This window comes from Macrotis lagotis, chromosome 1 (assembly GCF_037893015.1).
Source record: "Macrotis lagotis isolate mMagLag1 chromosome 1, bilby.v1.9.chrom.fasta, whole genome shotgun sequence".
NCBI lineage: Eukaryota > Metazoa > Chordata > Mammalia > Peramelemorphia > Peramelidae > Macrotis > Macrotis lagotis.
The window spans coordinates 871,739,693-871,763,655 of NC_133658.1; the positions used below are offsets into that span (position 1 = coordinate 871,739,693).

The following is a 23,963-nucleotide window of genomic DNA, read 5'->3' on the forward strand; positions in this document are numbered from 1 at the left end:
AGAATTGAAAATTGAGGGGATGTTCATCAGGTGGACAATGGTGGACATGTCATGCCATTTGACTGTAATGAAGAACTAATTGTGATCTGAGAAATAACAAGAGGGTAGAAAAAACATGACAAAAGTTATATAAACTGATGCAAAGTGAAGTGAGGAGAATTGGGAGATCACTGCACACAGTAACAGCAATATTGTAATGATGAACAAATACAAAAGGCTTGACTGCTCTTATTAATATAATGATCCAAGTGAGTTCCAAAGGAACTGTTGAAAAAAATGCTATCCATTTCCAGTGAGAGAACTGATGAACACTAAGTGCAAATTAAAGCAAAATGTTCTCATTCTCTTTATTTTCATTTCCTTTGGGGGAAATATGGCTAATATTGAAATATATTTTCCATGATTTCTCATGTATAATTGATATCATATTGCTTGCCTTCTCAATAGGTGAGAGAGTGGGAGAGAGAGAGAGAGAGAATTTGAAACTCAAAATTTTTCTTTTTTAGTTTTTTTTTTTGCAAGGCAATGGGGTTAATTGGCTTGCCTAAGGCCACACAGCTAGGTAATTATTAAGTGTCTGAGGCTGGATTTGAACTCAGGTACTCCTGACTCCAGGGCTGGCGCTCTATCCATTGTGCCACCTAGCCACCCCAAAACTCAAAATTTCAAAAGAAAAAAATGTTTAAAAGAAATTAAAAAAAATTTAAGAGAGGAAAATTGGGTATTCTCCCTCAGATTTCCAGTGGAAAAAGGAAGCTACATGACCAGGAAATATACATGAGAAAGGGCATAGGTATGGGAAACTTTGATTGTTTATGGCTAAAACAGGATGATATTTGTTGGGTAAAGATACTTTCCTTCTCCCACCATGGAGGCTTTCTTATTAAGATCCCAAACAGAAAAAAAAGATTCCTTATAAGGGCCAGCTCTTCTAGCTGCTTCTCTTTGTGAATCAGATTTTGATTGCATCAAGACAAGGAGCACATTAGAGATTCCTCAGAAAGAATAATAATTTTTCTTTCTTTTTTTTGAATGATTTTTCAAAAAATTAATCTAATGACTCATAGAGGAAAAATGAAGTGGATGAAAAATTATGACATGTAACTAGAAGGTTAATCCAGTGAGTTAGGTCTTAGATACAAATATTTGGGACAGTCACTGATGACTCAAAGCTCTTTCATGGTACAAAAATCCATATTTTTTTAACACTTGGTCCCCAGTGATTCTCTAATGGGGAGAGTCTTCTAACAATAAAATCATAGGATCATAGATCTACATTAGATAGAGACCTTACAGGTCATTTAGTCTAACCACAAAGGGTGTGCTTGAACCAAAGGACAAAGAAAAGGTGCACTGTGAGTACAAATAAACTGCAGCCCATTTCCATTAGTGACCTCAGCTGCAGAATGGCATCAGGAAGATCAATGGGGAAAGATATGGGCTTATCCTTTAGCAGACTGCAGATCCCATTAACCTTTTCTTTCCTCAGGATCAATTCAAATAAATGTTAGTACAAAATTTAGAGCAAACACTTATTTTCAACTGCCTCCTCCAAATCGTGGCCATCTAATCACATTTCTTATTTGTCATGTGTTAAATATCCACACTCCAATTTAGGAAGCCTGCTATCCTAAATGCAAATATTTAGGAAACAACTAGATTAAAGAAGAAATTAAATTAAAGAAATCTGACCAATTTGGGAGTCATTTATCTTGGCCAGGATAAGGCATGGTTGCCTAGTTCTCTTAAAAATTCTAAATGGGGGGGCGGAGCCAAGATGGCAACAAGAGAGAAACTTCTCTTAGGCACTCTCTCATAAAACTTACAAACAAAATTTTATAAACTAACTTATAAACTAACTAAATTTTCGAGAGACAGAACTCACAGAGGGACCCAGTGAGGCAGTTCTCCTACTCAAGGTAACCTGGAAAAGAGCAGAAAGGCTCTGCTCCCCCGAGTTGGACAGGCGGCCCACCAGAGCAAAAAAACTTCAGCCTCCTGGAGGCAACCCCAAGGCGCTGGGAGCTGTGGCAGGGGAGTTTCCTGAGCTACACCTAGGGGAGCACCGGACACAACTTGGGGGAACAGCGGGGGACCTCTGCCAGAGAAAGCATGTGAAACTGAGCCCTCAGGGCACACAGAGAGCAGCATGGCCACAGCAGCCCAGATCCAGGAAACAGAAGCAGGCCCAGCTGGTAAGCAGGAGCCCCCAGGGCATGAGCCCATTGAACCTAGGGAGGGGAGTGAAGAGAGAGAGACTGCCCAGCTTTGTCCTCTGTCCCTGGAACAGGATGCTGGGGTTCTGACCACATTCAGATCCTGATTGCAGTCTAGGCCCTGCCCCAGAACAGCAGGCCCCCCCCCCCCCACCTCAGCCCTGTGGCAGAGGGGTCACTTATGGTCATTCACAGATCAGGAGGGAGGACAGAGCCTCACACACTAAGACCCTTGTGGGAGTGTCCCAAAAGTTCAAGAAGCACCCCAAAACAGGCTTAGGCTGGGAAAATGAGCAAGCAGAGAAACAAGAGGAAAACTATTGAGAAATATTTTGCCTATGAGCCCAAGAAGGATCAAAACACTCAGTCTGAAGATGAGGAAGCACAAGCTCCTGCATCTAAAGACTCCAAGAAAAACAGAAATTGGGCTCAGGCTATGACAGAGCTCAAAAAAGACTTTGAAAATCAAATGATAGAGTCAGAAGAAAAACTGGGAAAAGCAATGAGAGAGATGCAGGAAACACATGAAAATGAAGTCAGCAGCTTAGTCAAGGAAATCCAAAAAAATGCTGAAGAAAATAGCATGCTAAAAACCAGCTTAGGTCAAATGGATAAAACAGTTCAAAAAGTTATTGGGGAGAAGAATGTTTTAAAAAGCAGAATGGGCCAAATGGAAAAAGAGATAAGAAAGCTCTCTGAGGAAAACAAATCCTTCAGACAAAGAATAGAACTCAGGGAGATTGATGAATTTATGAGAAATCAGGACTCAATACTTCAAAACCAAAAGAATGAAAAATTAGAAGAAAAATGTGAAACATCTCATTGAAAAAAGAACTGATAGGAAAACAGATTTAGGAAAGATAATTTTAAAGTTATTGGAATACCTGAAAGTCATGATCAGGAAAAGAGCCTGAAAGTCATGATCAGGTAAAGAGCCTTGACATCATTTTCAAAGAATTACTACAGGAAAATTGCCCTGATATCCTAGAAGCAGAGGGCAAAATAGACATGGAGAGAATCCACCAATCTCTCCAAGAAAGAGATCCCAAAAAAACAACTCCCAGGAATATTATAGCCAAGTTCCAGAGCTCCCAAGTCAAAGAGAAAATATTACAAGCAGCCAGAAGGACACAATTCAAATATCGTGGAGCTGCAATCAGGATCTCACAGGACTTAGCAGCAACTACATTAAAAGCTCATAGGACTTGGAATATAATATACTGGAAGGCAAAAGAGCTTAGAATGCAACCAACTACCCAACAAAACTGAATGTCCTCTTCCAGGGATAAAGATGAACTTTCAATGAACCAGGGGAATTTCAAATATTCCTGTTGGAATGGCCAGAGCTGAACAGAAGGTTTGATCTTCAAATACAGGACTCAGGTGAAGCATGGAGATTGGAGGAGAAGGGGAAAATATGAAGGACTTAATGATGATGAACAGCATGTATTCCTGTATAGAAAAATGACACTGATAATACTCATATGAACCCTCTCAATTAACAGAGCAGGTAGAAGGAGCTTTTATAGATGAAGCACAGAAGAAAACTGAATTTGAAGATAAAATATGGTGTAAAAATGGAGTCAATAGCTAAAAGGGAAATGTAATGGGAGAAAGAAAAAGGAGAGGAGGAATAGGCTAAGATATTTCATATAATAAGATTTTTTCTTTATTACAATGAGCTATTGCAATGATATGGAAGGGGGGAAGGCAAGGGGGAATGAGGGAATCTTCACTCTCATCAGAGGTGGCTAAGAGAGGAAACAGCATATATACTCAATGGGGTATAGGCATCTTGAGTTAGAAGGAGGGGGGGGGAGCAGGGGGAAGGGGTATGGATGTGAATGATGGAGGAAAGGATGGACTATGGGGGGAGAGTGGTCAGATATAACACATTTCCTTTTTTACTTCTTGCAAGGGGCTGGGATTGGATGGCCTGTCTAGGACCATAGGGCCAGGTGGATGCTGGGCCTAAGGAGTGGTATGGGGGCTCAGGGCCTCTTGGCCCCAGGGCCAGGGTCCTGTCTGCTGCACCACTCAGCTACCCTACAGCAGAGTCAGAGTGAAAGGAGAGAGAAAATATAGTACATGGTAGTGGAGAAATAAGAATCAGCAATGACAAAGGTGGAAAAATATGGAAGTAACTTTTGTGATGGACTTAGAATATGATCGGGGCAGCTAGGTGGTGTAGTGGATAAAGCACGGGCCTTGGAGTCAGGAGTACCTGGGTTCAAATCCAGACACTTAATCATTCCCTAGCTGTGTGGCCTTGGGCAAGCCACTTAACCTCATTTGCCTTGCAAAAACCTAAAAAAAAAAAAAGAATGTGATCCACCTGTGACAGAGTTGGTGGTATTGGAACACAGACTGAAGCACATTTTTCTTTATTATTATTATTTTTTTGGGGGGGGTGCAGGGCAAATGGGGCTGGGTGGCCTGCCTGGAGCTGCATAGCAGGGTGACCATTGGGTGTCTGAGGCCAGATTTGGACCCAGGTGCTCCGGGCTCAAGGGCCAGTGCTCTATCCACCACCCAACCGCCCCTACTATTATTACTATTTTATTTTATTTTGGGTAATTTTTTTCTTTTTTTGGTTTTTGCAGGGCAGTGGGGTTGGGGTGGCTTGCATGTCACAAAGCTGGGTGATTGTTGGGTGTATGGGGCCGGATATGGGCTCAGGTGCTCCTGGCCTGAGGGCTGGTGCTCTGTCCACTGTGCCATCTGGCCATACCTACAATTATTACTATTATTTTTTCTAATTTTAATTTTAATTTTTTTCTCTCCCATGTACTTTATCACTCAAGCAAGTCTATATTTTTTTGGGAGAGGGGGTATTTTGTTTACTCTTAAACAAGAATATTTTATTAATGTACAAAAAGACATTATAATTTAAAACTCAAAAAAATTAGAAAAAATTTTAAAAAAGTTAAAAAAATTCAATACTATTCCAAAAATAAAAATAAAAATAAATCCTAAATCCCTGTGCAGTTGTACAGTGGGGAATTCAGTGATCTCCATCATTGACTTGGTTGAGGTAATTCTAATAGAATTCACCTTTATATGATACTTTGAATCCTTATAATATAGGTAATGCTATTACTAGTATTCCCAGTTGAGGAGGACCAAGGCTCAAAGAGGATAAGTTAAGGGTAGGGGGAGTTAATTCTTTGCAACAATCTAATTTATTATTTTTTTTTAGGTTTTTTTTGGAAGGTAAATGGATTTAAGTGATTTGCCCAAGACTACACAGCTAGCTAATTATTAAATGTCTGAGACTGGATTTGAACCCAGGTGCTCCTGACTCCAGGGCTGGTGCTTTATCCACTGCTCCACCTAACTGCCCCTGCAACAATCTAATTTAAATAGGTTTGCCATATTTTTGCTAATCATTCTTTTTTATACACAGTGTTAATAAATGCTTTTGAGGGGGAGAGAGAGAGAGAGAGAGAGAGAGAGAGAGAGAGAGAGAGAGAGAGAAAGTGCTATGATTGTTGGAGACAAGGTAAGACCCTTTCTCATGAGATAGCCTGAATGTTCCACTGGAACACACTAAATGTCAGAAGATCTTTACAATAACCAAAGGAGGAAGAGTGTCCTCTATGGAAGTCCATAGACAAAAAAATAAATGAAAACATGGACTTAAAAAAGATAAAATCCCAGGCTTGATCCATTAAGCAATATGCCCTGGTCTTTAGATGAGAATGCTTGGATGGGTTTCAGTCTGCACTTATGGGAGGGAATATCCCCATTGATAAGATAAAGTTCCATTAATGTATTAACATAATTCCTGCTCTTCTCCCTCCTCCATACCCTATCCTTTGACATCAAGGCTATGCTTCTCTCTACTGCAGAAGTGACAACTGTTCTCCCTCTCCTCAAGCTGCCTTTTGGTGATTTCAAATATCAGGCTCCAGAGATGGAAGAAACTTTAAAGACTAGTTCTGCTTAACCTTGGGCAGTGTCTGGTGAAGCCTAAAGATTTCTCAGAATCATATTTTTATTTCTATTTAATTTGATTTTTTCCAGAATTATGTTTTTAACATGCATAAAGCAAACTCCAATTATAAAGCCACATAGACAGGTTGATACAAAAATAGAGTAACAAAGGAATTCAATTATATTTAAATGAAGTTAGCAATTTTTAAAAAGTTCATGGACCTCAAGTTAAGAACCCTTGATCAGTCCAATATTCTGATGTGACAGAGTAGGGAATTGAAGTCTAAAGTCTAGAAGCAACTTGCTCCATGTTAGATCTTGGACAAATCACTTAAATTTTTTGGTTCAGGCCTTATTTCCTCTGCTTTGAAAGGTGGGCATTGGATAAGATGGCCTCTAAGGTCTCAGAGTGTGGTGGAGTGAACTTGAACCAGCTCTTGAGAGCCAATTGTTAAATTTTCTTCATGGACATTCACACCTTGGTAATAAGCAAATGCTTCAAAGTTGAGTTTGATTTTACTGTTTTACAAATTGTCTAGGTCTTAAGAAAGTGTTATTAATGCAAGATAATATTTATAAGTGTATCTCACTTACATTTTCCCCCAGGAGGACTGGTTGTTAAAAACTTACTAGCACACTCCTGTTAATGTCTCTTATGGCTTTAGAGTTCGGGTCCTATAAGTAGGGATTTTGCATTGGATCTTCTGATTTCTTTTTATCATTCTACTTTGCGTTCTTCAAGACTGACTTTGATGCTCATTCTAACCTTATTAAGAGTGCGTTCTACTGATATTCTACTGAATGAGTTCTCAAACACTATGCTAGGGACACTCAAACTCTGCCTGCCAACTACTATGGTTCCATGCCTGGGTCTGCCATCTAAGGACCAGCTTTGTCAAATAGATCATCACCAGATTTGTCTCAGGAGATTTGGGGAGTGTGGGGGTCCAGCCTTCACAGGGTCCTTGGAACCTGACAGGAGGGATAGAGTTGGCGAAATGAGGTTGAGTCAACCCAGGGGTTAAAGGCAGGAGCAGGTTGACTGACCATCTGCTGCTCAGATTTATTTTTATAGTCTCAGAATCATGTACGCATCAAGCAAGCAAGCTAAGATCATTTCCTTGGTTACAAAAATTTACAGTTTTTATCATCAATCATATAGTTCATATGGTTACAAGTTTGATCATGTAGTGGTTACAAGGTTGATTATTAATTATGTAGTTAATTAATTTTTATCCCTGCTCAGGCCATGATGACCTCAACCTGTCTGCTACTTAGTTTGTTGCTGTATGTAAAGTTATTCATTAAGTGGGGTCTCTCCTAATAATAATCTTCTGATACAATTTGCTTAATGGAATGTTTTTTATGTTTCTATATATGTAATGTTTTTTTTGATACGCTCCCTTGACAACCTATAGTAAGGGTAGTTGTGTTTGTCCATACATCCGTTTATTCCTTCCATAACCAATTTTCCTTTCAGGCTTGTTGGTAGAAACCACAGTTTCTGTGACTTTTTTATTTTCTCCCAATAAACTAAGGCTGTTAGAGTTCACATATCGGTCACCTATACTAACTATTCTTTCACCATCTTTATCATATATTCCTGTGTATGGAAAGAGAGGCAAAAACTGTTAATTTCCCAGGAATTCTATCTAACCTATCTTGTGTCTATTTTCCCCGTATATTTTCTGACATCTCCTTGGAATTTCCAGTATTGGGTTTTCCAGAGATTTCATAATATTGAAGCCTTTTGTATGCGTCAGGGAGAGGCAGTCCTGTTAAATTTGGACAGAGTTCACAATCTGTTTTATTCAAGGAATTTTTCTGAAATCCTTCCTTTATAGTCATTCCACTATTAGGATGAGTAAGTTTTGCAATCAATATTAGACCTATAAATATTGACATACATGTAATCCATATATATATATATATATATTGAAGAAGGAAATGTTCCATCAGGCAGTGTGACTGCCTTGAGTCTTCTTGCCGTGACTGTGTCAAGCAGCTTAGAGACCCTGGCTCCCAACAGGGGAGAGGTTTGGATTTATTTTGGTTCCCAAAAACTCATGGAGATTTCTCTACTCTGGTACAGAAAAGTTGAGATGTGCATTTTTGGAGAATTCACCCAATCTGGGAGACTTGTTTTATCTGGATTTGGGGCAAAAAAATTATTTGACAAAGTCACAGCAGAGTGAATAGAAAAAAGACAAATTATTCAAACCCCATCATTCAAGAAGCTATGTTTGAAGATCAGGAGACTATCCACTTAAAATGTTTCATTTCGGTCTCTTTCTCTTCACTCATATGTCAGCTGAGTTTAGTTAATCAGGTACTTTTAGGTACATAAACTATTAAACACCTAGGTATGTTATTTACTAACTGTTAGATCTTGATTCTTCTCCCCTTCCCCACACTAGACCTCAGATTCCTCATTTGTAAAGTTAAAAAGTATTGGGAAAACAATCTCTTACTTCTAGTCTCTTTTATTAAAATCTTTTCAAATGCCCACAGAGTGAATGACAGATTCTTGTCCTATAGACAAAATAGCATAGTTTAAGTTACCTCTCTAGCCTTGGCTTTGAGGATGGAATGGAGATTTTATCCCACACTCAGTAAATTCACAAAGATGATAAAAGATGGTATCAGTCAATGTTGGAAAGGTTGTGGAAAGATGGGCAAATGTAGAGATATGAATTAATATAGTATTTTTGGAAAGCAATTTGGAATTGTGCAAATAAAATAACATTCCCTTAGATCAAGAGATTCGACTACTAGCCATATACCTCTGCAAAGTGATTGATAAAAAAGAGTCCTCATATAAACCAAAACACTTATTATAACACTTTTTGTACTATCAAAGACCTAGAAACAAAACAGATGCCCATCCATTGGAAAATGACTAAACAAAGTTGTAGTTCATGAACATAATGGAACATTACTATATTTTAAGAAATAATGATTATGATTAATATAGAAAAGTATAGAAAGACTTATGTGAACTGATGTATAATATGGTAAGCAATACAAAAAGACTATATTCATACCAACTGCAAAAATCTAAATGTAAAGCATAAAATCCACAAATAGTTTTAAAATTAATATTGCAGAATTACAAAGAATATACAAGACTCCAAAAGAAGAGAACTCTTCTTCCTCCTCCTGCACAGAGGTGTCTGTCTATGAATGTGGAACATTGCATATCTTTCTGTGTGTGTGTGTGTGTGTGTGTGTGTGTGTGTGTGTGTGTGTATGTGTGTGTATATATATATATATATATACATATATATATTTCAGATTTTTTGATGTACTGATCAATTTTGTTTTTTTCACTTATTTCTCTTTTTTAAGTTTAAAAATTCTGTTTTTTATGGAATGGTTCCTTGAAAGAGTAAAGAGGGAAGAATAGAGGGGGAATTTTAGGTGATGTAGCAACAAAAGTTACCAAGAAAGTTCAATTAAAAAATAAGAAAATCTAATAGAAGGGTGAGTTACATGAAGGCTAATCCAAAAAACAAAACAAAACAAAAGTAAGCTCTTTCCCTAAGTCTTATTAAATCATGGATTTCAATCTGGAAGGAACCTTCAAGATCATCTGTCTTGGATAAAGACCTAAGACCAACCAAGCTGCTAAAACAGAAATATTTGGTAGTATGCAGATCTACGGTTGTATCATTCATTAGAACCATTTTAACCTTTAATTGGAATTGTTTTGATTTAAGAAATAAAATATCACAATTATCAGTCTTAGCCCACTGAGAGGTTGTAAGGAAAAAGAGGAAATGCCCATTACAAATAGACCATTGTATAGGGATCATAGATTTAGAAGTGGGAAGACACTTAGAGGACACAGTCCAATCTACTTAATTTTATAAATGAGAAACTGAGACCCATTGGAAATGAGGAGGGAGAATATTCCAGCCTGGAGGATACTGTACAATAGGAGATAAAATGTAAATGGATACATTTAACTGGAAAGTAGGATATCAGAAGGGGAGTAACATTTAATCAATCTGGAGATGTAGACTGGAGCCAAAACGTGGAAGGCTTCAAGTGGCAGAAGAGTTTGTTTTTGATCTTAGAGTCTACTGGGTTGGCAGGGTGAGATACTGTTTCCCAGGAGGAGATACTAAAAAGGATACTTAACTGGGGGGGGGGTTACCTAAAGCCTGACCTTTGTCTCTGAATATCCTGGAATGAACAGGACTATCTTGTACCCCAGGTATCTTATCAATTCAGCCTGAATGGAGGATAGATTGGAAAAGGGTGGGACTCTGTGCAGGAGAATAGGAGAATTGAAAAAGACCTCAGAAGTCATTTAGTCCTGCCCATTCCTCAAAGAAATTTACACCATAATATTATGATAATGTTTGTCCTTCTTTCTCAAAGAAGACCTGGATATAGGGGAAATGATACCAAGACAATCAAATGACTTGAATTTAAGTGAGAAGGTATTGCACTAAGTCCCCACCCTCATTTTCTCCCCTAGAGCCATCTGGGACCAGTGGGTAGATATCCTGATGACTGGAGATGGCCCAGGATGTGAGGCAATCAAGGTTAAGTGACTTGCCCAAGGTCACACAGCTAGTAAGTGGCAAATGTCTGGGGTCACATTTGAATTCAAGTCCTCTTGACTCCAGGGCTGATGTTCTATCCATATCCAGCTGCACAACTCACCATAATATCTCTAATAAGTGTTTGTCTACCCTCTGTATGAGGGGTGGGGCATTGAGTTCCACCAATGAGAGAGTCTCATTAACAATGGGCTTTGGAACTAGAATTACACATAAAAAGCCATTTTAATGGAGGATTCTGAGGTTGTAGTCTTGAGTGGAACCCAGGAGTTTGTAATTCCTGAATCACAGACTTATTTGAGTACAATTCCTTTTTGACCCTTGGAGGCTTCCTGGAAGAAGCAGACTAGACAGGAAATGCTAAAAGAAATAGAAATTGATTTGTGATGGTTTAATTCAAATAAAGGATGGATTATGGCTTAATTTGAGACCCCCCCCCCCCCCAGGATGGGAAGAAGAGAACAAGGGAAGCAGGGTCAAGGACACATTTGGATTACAAATCTCTGGAGGATGCAAGACCCAGCAGGTAAAATGATCTTCTGAACAAAGCTGCAAGAGGAAAGGATCTGAATGAATGTTTATCTACATCTTTTTTTTTTTAGGTTTTTTGCAAGGCAAATGGGGTTAAGTGGCTTGCCCAAGGCCATACAGCTAGGTAATAAGTGTCTGAGGCCATATTTGAACTCAGGTACTCCTGACTCCAGGGCTCTATCCACTGGGCCACCTAACCACCCCATGAATGTTTATACAGCCGGGGGTGATCTTTCTATTCAGGCACCTGAGAAATGACTGGGTCTTATCCTGTCTTCTGGTCTGATGTAGGAACACCAGGGATAGTCTCCCAAATTCTTCTTATTCCTGCAGGATCTTGGGCTTGAGTATCTTGCAGAAACCCCATACTTTATTACTCATAAATTATTTCTTTGTAAAGTTTGTCGATTTAAATGTGTCCTTAGTTAATGACTATGAGGTTTTGCAAGCTGAGGATGACACAAATCTGTCACTCAAAGCCCTCTGCTATCTGGCTTTCCTTCCTTCCTTCCTTCCTTCCTTCCTTCCTTCCTTCCTTCCTTCCTTCCTTCCTTCCTTCCTTCCTCTTTCGCAAAGCAATGGGGTTAAGTGACTTGCCCAAGGTCACACAGCTTCACAATAATTAAATATCTGAGGTGGGATTTGAGCTCAGGTTCTCCTGACTCCAGAGCCAGTGCTCTAACCACTTTTCCACCTAGCTGCCCCTTTCCAGCCTTATTTCACATGAGTCCCCTTCATGTGCTCTGAATTTCAGCCAAACTGGACTGTTACGTATTCTCCCCAATCAATGATCCATCTTCCACCTTCTTATATTTGTTTGCATAAACTCTCTCCTGTGCTTGGAAGGTCCTCCTATTTGTTTTCTGATTTCTCTAATTCTTAGCTTTGTATTCTTAGCCGGTGACACTGTGGATAGAGCCTTGGGTTTGGAGTCAGGAGTTCAAATGGGGCCTCAAACATTTACTGATGGTTTGACCCCGGGCAAAGCACTTACCCTCTGTTTCCTCAGTTCTCTCAGCTGTAAAATGGGGATAATAATAATAATAACACACTTTGTAGCTTTGTTATGAGGATTAAAATGAGATAATATTTGTAAAAAAACCAAGGAGTCTAGTACATGATACATATCAGACATTTATGTAAATGTATATCCCCTTCCTTTACCTTTATTTAAGCTCAGAGTTCACCATTCATAAATCTTTTTTTTTAGGTAGGTTTTTTTGCAAGGCAACCAGGGGTTAAGTGGCTTGTCCAAGGTCACACAGCTAGGTAATTATTAAGTGTCTGAGGCTGGATTTGAACCCAGGTACTCCTGACTCCAGGGCTGGGGTTTTATCCATTGTGCCACCTAGCCATCCCCAACCATTCATAAATCTTAACTGATCCTCCAGACTATGTTCTTTCTTTTCTCAAATCACACTGTAATAGTCTGCTTTGTGAATCCTGTATCTCCTGAGTAAGTTATAAGTTCCTTTAGAGCAAGGACTGTTTTGCAAATATATAAATATACTATTCTGAATCTCTTTTCTTATAAGGGGATTGAGATGATCTCTGAACTCCCCTCCAGGTCTAGGTCTGTGCATATCCTACACTTAAGTCATCCTCTGATACCTCTGATCCTCTGAGGAGTCCCTATCTTTGGTTTCTCAATGGTTATACTGGTGGAGTGCAAATTTTAGCAGGTTCTTCTACCAAGTTAAAAAAGCTTTTGAATACAAGTTTGGTGAAAGGCTAAGCATCTGGGGTCTGAAGACCAACTTCTGCTAAGTGTAGAAGGTTTATTACCTACTTGGTGATGAATTTTTCAGTTACAGTAAAGTAGCCTCTGTGTTGAAGACTCCCTGGCTAAAAGAACAATTGTGATATATATAGGTGCAGTTAGTGGTGCAGTGAGTGGATAAAGCACTGGACCTGGAATCAGGAAGATCTGAGTTCAAATACAGTCTGAGACATGTAACCCTGGACAAATCACTTAATTTTGTTTGCTATAGTTTTCTCATCTGTAAAATGAACCAGTCAAGGATTTCTTTGCCAAAAAAACGCCAAATATGATCATGCCTAAAAGAGCAATTGTCATCTTTTTTAAAGAAATTATTTTAGGGGTGGCTAGGTGGCACAGTGGATAGAGCACTGGCCCTGGAGTCAGGAGTACCTGAGTTCAAATCTGTCCTCAGACACTTATTACCTAGCAGTGTGGACTTGGGCAAGCCACTTAACCCCTTTGCCTTGCAAAAAATAAAAAAAGAATTATTTTATTCTGAACTTAATAAAACAAGCATTTCCAAACTGCGTAGGATAGAAAAACAGATATTGTACCTGAAATTGCAGATCCAATGTGTACAATTGCTATTCCTTTCAAATATACAACAAAGTTATCATGTAACTTTCTTCCCTCCACAGGAAAAAAAAATTGGGGGGGGATAGCTACCATTAGACACAAATCTGTGTGTGTGTACACACATAAATGCACATACACACATTTTTTTCTGGATTCAAACAACATCTTCCTTAATAGGATCTTTGAGGTTTAGTTATTTATAATAGAATGACTTGGTTATTCAAAGTTATTCTTAATATGATACTGCTGTTATTGTATATGATCTCTTGGTTCTACTCATTTTACTCTTCATTATTTTGTGGAGATCTCTCCATGCTTTTTTTCTAAAATCATTGAGCTCACCCTTTCTTATGGTAGAGTAATATATTCCATCCTGAACATATACTACAGTTTAGTCATTCTCATTTGATGGGCATCCCTGCATATTCTAATTCTTTAAATATTTTAAATTCTTTAAATATTTAAAAATTCTAGTTCTATAAATATTTTAGAACATTTAGGTTCTTTTCCTTTTTCCCTAATCATTTTGGGAAACAGACCAAATAGTGGTTTCTAGGGCAAAGGTAATAGTCAACTTAATAACTTTTTGGGCATAATTGCACAGTTGTGAGATATATATATAAACTTATATATCTATCTATTTATATATGTATGTATGTATCTATCTTTCCTTCCATCCGTCCATCCATCTATCTATCCATCTATCATCTATTTATCTATATCTATCTATCTATCTATCTATCATCTATCTATCTCTATTTATCTTTCCATCCATCCATCCATCCATCCATCCATCTATCCATCTATCCATCCATCATCTATCTATCTATCTATCTATCTATCTATCTATCTATCTATCTGAAGGAAATCTCACAGTGATGGAACCCTGGCACCTGAAATTATGGAATGCATGTTGTGATATTCCCATATGTCTATAACATCATCATCACGGATGCTTCCTTCAACTAAACAGATATTATACTTTTTTTTCCAGGAATACTCTTGCCCAGGTTTTCCTATGAAATCTCCCACCCAGTGAATTTTGGGGCTAGGGAGGAGGATGGGGAGATTTTCTCTGAATCTCTCATCATCATTATAAGAATACTGGTAATCCATCAGTAATACTACTACTGCTACTACTACTACTAATAACAGCAACAACACGAAAATAACAACAGCTGGCATTTATATAACACTTTAAAGTTCAGAAAATCTTTCACAAATATCATCTTATTTTATCCTCACCACAATCCTGGAAGGTAGGTGGCATTATTATGTCCATTTTGCAGATGGGGAACTGAGTTAAAAGAGTTTAAATGATTTACCCAGGTTATATAGCTTGGAAGTGCTTGAGGCAGGATCTGAACTCAATCCAGCACTCTATCCACTGAAGTTCCAGCTGCTCAGTTTTCCTTCAATCTTTCTGCATGATTGATCCATTATGTCTACTCTTTGAGGATTAGCTTGATTAAGCACAGAAAAACTCATCACCATCAACTTGGACACTGGAATCCTTAGCCATGGAAACTCAGTTTGTGTGTGGCTAATATATATATATATATATATATATATATATATATATATGCACAAATACATTTAAAATATGTATACGCTCATGTATATTATATATATAGTATATAGACATATTTAGATCAGAATCTGTGATCTCATTAATTTAGGGAAAAGTGAAGAAACATCCCCCATCAATGAAGCTCAGCAACTTTTTAATTTTAGAGTTGCATACGAAACCTCTCAGTTAAATGGCTTGTCCAGAGTCCTGTATATGTCAGTCTGAGACTTGGACTTAGGTCTCCATGATTTCAAGATCACTAGGTGGAGCAGGAGATAAGATTTTCAGACCTGGAAACAGGGAAACCTGAGTTCAAATCTAGCTTCTGAGGTACTTATTAGCTATGGGATTCTGGGCTACCACTTGAACTCTGTCTGACTCAGTTTCTTCTTCTGCAAAAGTAGATATTTATGGCACCAGTTTCCTAGAGTTTATATGAGGGATCAAAGGAGATGATAAGGATATATATATATCCCTACTAATATGTATGTATAATATATTAATAATATAATATATATAAAACATAGATATATAGAATATATTATATATATATATATATGAAACATAGAAACTGGCAGATAGTAAGCTCTATGTAAATATTATTATTATTAAGATTTGATCTCTGTCCACTATGGTAAATTATATAAAGACTTATTTCAAGTATAATATATATATATATATATATATATATATATATATATATATATATATATATATTTCTCCCCCCCCCCACTATCTCATCTGATTTATCAATGTACACATTCCCTCCAATACAGAGGTCATAACCTTCTCATTCTGTGCAATTCTTATCTGTCTCCCCTCTCCCCACCCCAATCTTCCATAGGGAACCCTCTCAGCATACTAGGGACATTTTCCTAGCATTCTTGTTATTGTAGGAGTATGGTGTTTGTGAGCTTTATTACTTGTCCATTGCTCTAAACTATTCCCAAATTTTGGAGTTCCATGAATTTGGATGGAAAAAATTAAATCTTCATTTTCTTTTTAAAAAATTATATAAATATATATTTATATAAATAGAAATTATTTTATTTATATGGCTTGTAAATAATATTTATATATTTATTATATAAATATAAATCATTTTTTACAAGGTTTTGAATTTTGTAATTTTTTTTTCTCCCTCCCCTCCCAACAGAAGGCAATCTGATATAGTCTTTTTTTTGTTGTTTGTTTTTGCAAGGCTGTGGGGTTAAGTGACTCATCTAAAGTCACACAGCCAAGTAAATTATCAAGTGTCTGAAGCTGGATTTGAACTCATGAGGGGCTGGTGCTCTATTTGCTGTGCCACCCAACTGCCTCCTGATTGCACTGATGAAGAGAACAAGTCCATCAAGGTTGATCATCTCCCCATTTTGTTCTTAAGGTGTATAATATTCTTCTGGTTCTGCTCACTTCACTCAGCATCAGTTAATGCAAATCTTTCCAGGCTTTTCTGAAATCCTGTCTCTCATGATATCTTATAGAACAATAGTGTTCCAGATATACATACATATGTATATATATATATATATATATATATATATATATATATATATATATACCATAATTTGTTTGGCCATTCCTCAATGAGCATCTCCTCAGTTTCCAATTCTTTGCCACTACAAAGAGAGCTACTATGAATATTTTTGTACATGTGGAATTTTTACTGTTTTTCAAGATCTCTTCAGGAGTAGTATTGGTTCAAAGGGTAAACACATTTTTATTGCCCTTTGAGTATAATTCCAAATTGCTCTCCAGAAAAGTTGGATCTATCAGTGTTCCAGATTTCCCATATCCCTTCCAACATTAATCATTATCCTTTCTAGTCATATAGGCCATCCTGAGAGGTGTGAGGTGGTATCTCAGAGTACATCTCCATTTTCTAACCTTTGGTTTCCTTTTCAAATATATTTTATGCATTTGAAAATAGTTTTCTGAGAAAGGGTACTTGGGCTTCACATATCTACTATATGAGGTCTAGGCACATGATTGGTACACCCTCTTTTCTATCTAGTCACCTCTTGGATGATTCAATGTTATTTTTCCTGTTCAGTTGTTCATTACTGATGTTTTGCAGCTTACTCATATCTATCATACATCTCTCCACAGTCCTTTGGGTGATTCTCAACTTTAGTCAACAAGCCTAGTATTCTATAACTATAATTATTCTATATAACTCCTAACACAACCCATTATGTCTACAGTGTAGATAGGGTACTGATGTTGGAGTGTGAGAAGCCTAGATACATACTGGCTATGTGACTATGGATAAGTCACTAAACTTCTCAGAACCTCTGGTGACTTTTTTTTTAGGTTTTTGCAAGGCAGATAGGGTTAAGTGGCTTGCCCAAGGCCACACAGCTAGGTAATGATTAAGTGTCTGAGGCCGGATTTGAACTCAGGTACTCTTGACTTCAGGGCCTGTCTGTGCTCTATCCACTGTGCCACCTAGCCACCCCATGGTGACTTTCAAAAATGAGAAATCACAGATTTGTGTTCTCAGTCTAATTCCTTGTTGATGGTCAAAGTCTTTAGTCTATGGACCCTGAAGAGTATCATTTAGTGAGTTGGGAGTTTTGGAGTTGTGACTGGAGAGGAAGGTTGAGTGGAATGAAGGGGAGAGAAGAGATTCAGGGAAAGTGTGCATCAGGAAGAGGAAGCTGGTTTGCTAAGACATCTCTTTCCTCTGTGTTTTGGTTCCCAGAGACATGCTAGTCTAAAGCAAGTGTTCTTAACCTGGGGTCTATCCTCTCCTCGTTGATAGATTTCAGATGGTCCATGAACTTGGATGAGAAAAAAATTCCATTTTTATTTTTATCAACCTCTAACTGAAATTTAGAATTTCTTTCAGTTATGAACTAAAATACATTTTTTTCCCCTGAAAAGACTTCACCAGATTACCAAAAGAATCCATAACACAGAAAAGGTTAAGAATCTCTGTGCTAGAGATGGCTGTTGAATCGATGCAGCCATATCCTGGGCTTATACCGTACAGTGCCTTTCTATTGAAATCCTCAGCATCCTTCTGTGCCTTATTTGATCTCTGACCTTTCCCCCCACAAGCAGAGCCAATGGGAGAGCACTGGTCCACAGAAAGACATCTGGAACTTTTCATCACTGTGCTGGTGGGATGACATCACCAGCTTAGTTTAGATATGATCGGTCACATGACAGCATTCAACCCATAAAGGGGGGGGGGAATCCTGTTCTATAATCCTAAAAATATAAGGGGATACAAGTCTGGGATGGGGACCTTTTGCAAAACTTTGAAGGATGGCAGGGTGCCTAGAAGAGTCAGGAAACGAGTGTAGAGACTCATGGCAGGCACTAGGTGTCACCTTTGGGTCAGTCTTCAAGGACATCATTGGTCCTGATACACCTAGAGAAAGAGTTGGCATGGGGTGCTCGCTTCGGCAGCACATATACTAAAATGGGAACGATACAGAGATTAGCACGGCCCCTGCGCAAGGATGACACCCAAATTCGTGAAGTGTTCCATATTTTTGAAGTAAACTCTCAAACAGGACTGTGCTTCAAGAAGCAGGGATGGGGGGGGAGCGGTCTGTACTTTATCCTACCCTAAGGTTCAGCCACCAGCATTTTATTTTTTGTATTACTAGTTCTGGAGCCTAGTTCTTTTTCGGTGCCTCCCAAGGAATGAGGCTTTCTTTCCCTCTTCCCCACCCATGACTGAGGATTATTTCTCATTGTTCTTCTAGTCTTCTATGTCCCTTAATGCAGCATTCCCAGAATGAATTTCTAGAAGGAGAAGCTGAAACATTTTTGGCAGCTCCCAGAGGAAGGCTGAGGGATGTACTTGCTAGTTGAGATTCCAAGCCCAAGACACTCAATAAAAGTCTGTGGGGGTTAAAAAAAAAGAATTGGAATGGGGAGAGAAATGAGATCAGTGAGTACCAGGCTCTGAGATTTGATGAATTAGTGAGAGCATGAAAGGAGCTACTCTAACTGGTGGCTCATGAGATAGCCAGTCAACTTGGTTCCTGACTTCCCCAGTCTGTTGTTTTTGCTCAGGGCTCCCCTGGATATACATGCAACCTAAATTCCAATCATAAGAAGAAGATATGGGTGGGGATAAGGTTAGTCCCTCCCTTCCTCCAAGTTTTCCTCCAATATTGCTGTCTGTCTGGAAGAGAAAATATTGTAATTAAGGATTCTTGGTCATCTCATTCCATGGGGCTAGAGAAGGGGGGAAGGAGGAGAAAGGAAATGTTTGTTGTCTTCTGATTAGAAAGTTGCTGCTCCTACCCGAAATCACACTTCAAAGGGCTGGTGGAGGGAATCACATCTAAGGCTAGAGGATGTAGATTAACTGGTACCGGCCCTGGGAGAAGAACAGAAAGAGAGACCTGATTATCTTTAGAGAAGCTGTCAAACATGGCCTGCTGCTCCACTGGGGCTGCAGAGAAGCCGCTTTGATGTTTTTGCTTTCAAACATCAGAAGATCTGCAACTACCAGGGAGCTCCTGAAATCATCTAATCCATTCCCCTGTCTTCCCCCCCTCCCCAACTCCCCAGCTCTGCAGGTTGGGTTTGCTTTCCCAACTATCTCTGGCTGGGGTGGGTGGGGGGAGGGCTTGGAATCTAAACTAGCAAGTACATCCCTCAGCCTTTCCTCTGGGAGCTGCCAAAAATGTTTCAGCTTCTCCTTCTAGAAATTCATTCTGGGAATGCTGCATTAAGGGACATAGCGTCCAAAAAGCGGAGAATGATGGGCAACTGGGATCCCTTACCCTGGGCAGAATACAAGTGGCATTTTGTGTGTGATCCTGGGTCTCACCTTTTAGGAAAAACACTGACAAAATGGGAGGCAATCAGAGAAGGGCATCAAGGAGGGATTATATGAACCAGGCTCTGGGGATACACATGTGCAAATTAGAGGCCATAACTTTAAGAGAAAAAGACAAGAGGGGAGAAAGGGAGGGAGAGAAGAAGAGAGGAAAGAGAAAAAGGCAGGAAGAGGGAGAGAGAGAGAGAGAGAGGCAGACAGACAGACAGAGACAGAGAGAGACAGAGAGGGAGAGAGACAGAAACAGACAGAGAGACAGAGAGAGAGAGACAGAGAGAGAGAGAGAAAGAGAGAGAGAGAGAGAGAGAGAGAGAGAGAGAGAGAGAGAGAGAGAGAGAGAAGATAAGAGGGAGAACGAGGGAGAGAAGGAAAAGAGAGAGGGAAAGGGAGAGAGAGAATGAAATAGAGGGGGAAGGAGGGAGAGAGGGGGAGGGAATGAAAAGAGGAGAGAAAAAGGTGGGGAAGGAGATCAAGAGGGAAAGAGAGAGGGAGTAGGGAGAGATAGAAAGGGAGGAAAAGGGAGCAAGAAAAAAGGGGGAGTAGGAAAAGATGGAGGAGAGAGGGGAAAAGAGATGTATGCCTAAAAATAGATACAAAATGAACACAAGGGAACTTGGGGGGGGCACTAGCAGCTGATCTGGAAAGGTCTCATGAAGGTTATGACTGAGAGGCAGCTTGGTGACGCAGTGGATAGATCACTGACCCTGGAGTCAGGAGTACCTGGATTCAAATCCGGTCTCAGACACTTAATAATTACCTAGCTGTGTGGCCTCGGGCAAGCCACTTAACGCCATTGCCTTGCAAAAAAAAAAAAACCTAAAAAAACACCCTTTTAAAAAAATGATTATGACTGAGCTGGGTTTTAAAGGCAGCTGGGGAGCCTAAGAGGAATAGGGGAGGAGAAAGTAGAGGGAGACTGCCAGTGCAGAGGCATAACAAAGAAAGAAAAAAATGTTGAAAAGGACATCTAGAAAGTCATTTTGGCTAGACCCAAGAAGATAAAGCAAGAAAAGTGGGTCCAAGTGCTCTGGTGGAACCAGATTATGATGAGTTCTGGATGTCAAACACAGGAGATTGTATTTGATCCTAGAGGTAATAGGGAACCATTGGAGTTTATTGAATGGAAGACATAACTTGGTCAGTTATTAGTTTTAGGACAATTATCTTGGCAGCAAACTGGAGAATGGATTAGAGAAAAGAGATATAATTTAGAGAGACAAGTTAGGAGGCTGTTGCAGTATGGTTCAGGCTATTAGATGATGTGTTGTTGGAATTGATGTTATTTAACCTGAAGAAACACCACCTTTGGAAAGATATATTTCATGTCAATCCACCCCCTATGGCCTTCCCACCATTGCTGTAAATTTCTGACTACAATGCTTCTCCCTAGCTAATAACCCTCTATGTGTCTCTGGTTAACATGTAAACTCCTTAAGGGCAAACTGTCTTTGCTTTTATATTTGTATCTTCAACATTTAGTACAGAACTCAGTCTAAAATAAGTGCTTAATAAATTTTTCCATCCATCCATTCATTATCTATCTATCCATCCATCCATCCATCCACCCACCCATCTATCCATCATCCATCCATCCACCCATCTGGCTGTTATGTGGAAAAGATGAAATTTGCTTCATCTGACTTCAGAGAACAAGCCAGGAGCAATTTAAAAGAGGCAGGTTTCGGTTCAGCATGAGGAAATTTTTCATAACAGAGCTTGTCAATGTAGAATGCATTACCTTAGAAAGAAGTGTATTCCCCAACACTTAAAAGTCTCCAGAGGAAGGCTGACCACTTTTGAAGGAATTTGTAGAGGGGATTGTTGTTCAGATATATCCTCAATTCAATAGTTGCTGAGTCCCTTTCAACTCGGATTCTGTTGTCTGATCTAAATCCTGGTTTTTATAATCTCTACTTACTTTGTCCTTGAAGATGGAGGACTCTGAGTCTCCATCATTTAAATAATTTTCTTCCAGATCAAGAAGTTATTAAATAAATCATAACTCCTCCCCTTCTGTTCCTAGCCTTCTCTTCTTCAGGAAGGTTAAAGTCCAGTTCCTTTCACATATCCCCTAAGAATTTATTCACTTCCTACATCTGAGGGAGAAGAGGTGTTGGCAAGACCTAAACTTGGGGGATCTGGAGAAAACTAGACTTTTCTCTGAAAATGGGCAAGGAATCCAGAGTTTAGGGTAGATCCTTTGGGTGAAGCATGAATTTGGAGTCAGAATATCTGAGTTGAAATCCTAACTCAAATCCTAGCTGGGTGATTGTATTACTTAAATCTTTCTCAGCCTCAGTTTTCTCATTTTTGAATAGTGTTGGCCTCTAAGCTTCCTTACAGTGCTAAAAGTTTCCCATTACTGAGATAAAGGCTAAATGACAATTTGTTCAGAATTTTGCAGAAGGGATTTGGGGGGTGCAGATGTGGTTTGCATTGGATGTTCTTTGAGGACCCTTTGAACCCTGAGATTGTATGATTTTGTGACCCTCTGGCTCAGGGGGTTGAAACCTTCAATCTCTATTGTTTCATATATGTTTACACCTAGCCCAATGACATGCACACAGTAGACGCTTCATAAATACTTGTTGGACGATTCCCAGGAGAGCATTTCAGAGCCACCACGAGTTCCTTTTCTTAGTGTATCTGCTTTAATAGCTGTGGGCAGATTTGAACTCTCATCCAAAGGTCTGGAACGGGGGTGGGGGGATGGGATTTAACTCTTGGACAGGACCTTATCTCTTTGACCAATTGAGGACAGACTCCCTTTAATGACCACCATTGATCAATGTGTTCTTGGCAAGTCTTCCATTATTCTCAGGGCCCTGGTCAATGAGACTTGTTAAGTTCAGCAAAGATAGAAAGAGGTGACTATAGCAATGATCTGAGACTGGGGGACTGTACCCAGTGGCTCAGTACCAGAGATAGTATGGCATATTGGAGGGAGCATTGTGATTATGGATGGAATCAGAAGGCCAGAGTTTGAATCCCAAGTCTGCTAGTTACTGTCTTTGTGGATATAAAGAAAACTAAAGTCTCTGAGCTTCATTTTTTAAATTTGCAAAATGACAGTCATTCAACTCAAAACCCCAGGATCTTATGAAGCAGCTAGGTAACATAGTGGACAGAGTACTGATACTGGAATCAGAAAGACCCAAGTTCAAATTCCACCTCAGACATTTATTAGATGTGTAACCCTGAACAAGTCATTGAAACCTGTTTGTCTCAGTTTCCTCAACTTTAAAATAGTGATAATAATAGCATGTACCTCCCAGGATTATGAGGATCAAATGACAGTAGGTTCTTATTCAATTCTTGTTTGCTCAAGAATTGAGCAAAAGATACCCTGGTCTGCTCTGGGGCTTTTCTCAGTGGGACCTGGTTCCAGGAATTTAATCTAGAGAATATCCATGCCCTGTAAGGACATAGGGGAAATCAAGGGGAGGAAACAGTAATTACTCATATTTCTAATGCATTTTAAAGTTTGCAGAGCAGTGTCTTTATACCAGTCCTGTGGGATTGAAGTGAAAGCATAATGTTCCCCCCTTTTTAGAGAAGTCACTGTTCCTGGTCACATATCTAAGAGCCTCAGAGGTATGCTTGTCACTTTTGCTCCTCTGTTGTCACAAGGAAGGGAGAAAAGTGAAGCACTGGGAGTTAGAACACCTGGGATCTAGTTCCGAATCAGTCACTATATCTGTGTGACCTTTAGCACTACCTTCTTGTCTGGACCTCTTGTTTCTCATTTATAACACTGGACAATTGGAAAGGAGGATCTTTAGGGTTCTCACAATTCTGAAACTATTATGTTTTGTGTTAATATTCAGAGGACCAAGAGCTAGAAAAGGAGATAGCCAACTCATTAAAAAAACCCCAACATAAAACCCCTCATTGTACAGAAAGGAAATTGAGGCCTCTTGAGCTTTATCATCAGTGTTCTAAGATCCCTTCCAGTCCTGCCATTCTGTATTCTAAGAATCCTTCCAACTCTGAT

General features: G+C 39.1%; 1 long non-coding RNA gene and 1 other non-coding gene across 2 annotated transcripts in view; both read left to right on the top strand.

Annotated features, from left to right (window-relative positions):
• Positions 1-11,166: 11,166 nt before the first annotated feature.
• LOC141509039 (uncharacterized) overlaps positions 11,167-23,963 on the top strand; it is a 35,334-nt gene continuing 22,537 nt past the window's right edge. The window contains exon 1 of the long non-coding RNA XR_012474566.1: positions 11,167-11,249. This is a non-coding gene — a long non-coding RNA (uncharacterized LOC141509039). The remainder of the gene's footprint in view (positions 11,250-23,963) is intronic.
• On the top strand, positions 18,564-18,667 carry LOC141510397 (U6 spliceosomal RNA). Its single transcript, XR_012474891.1, has one exon. It is a non-coding gene; the product is annotated as a U6 spliceosomal RNA (small nuclear RNA).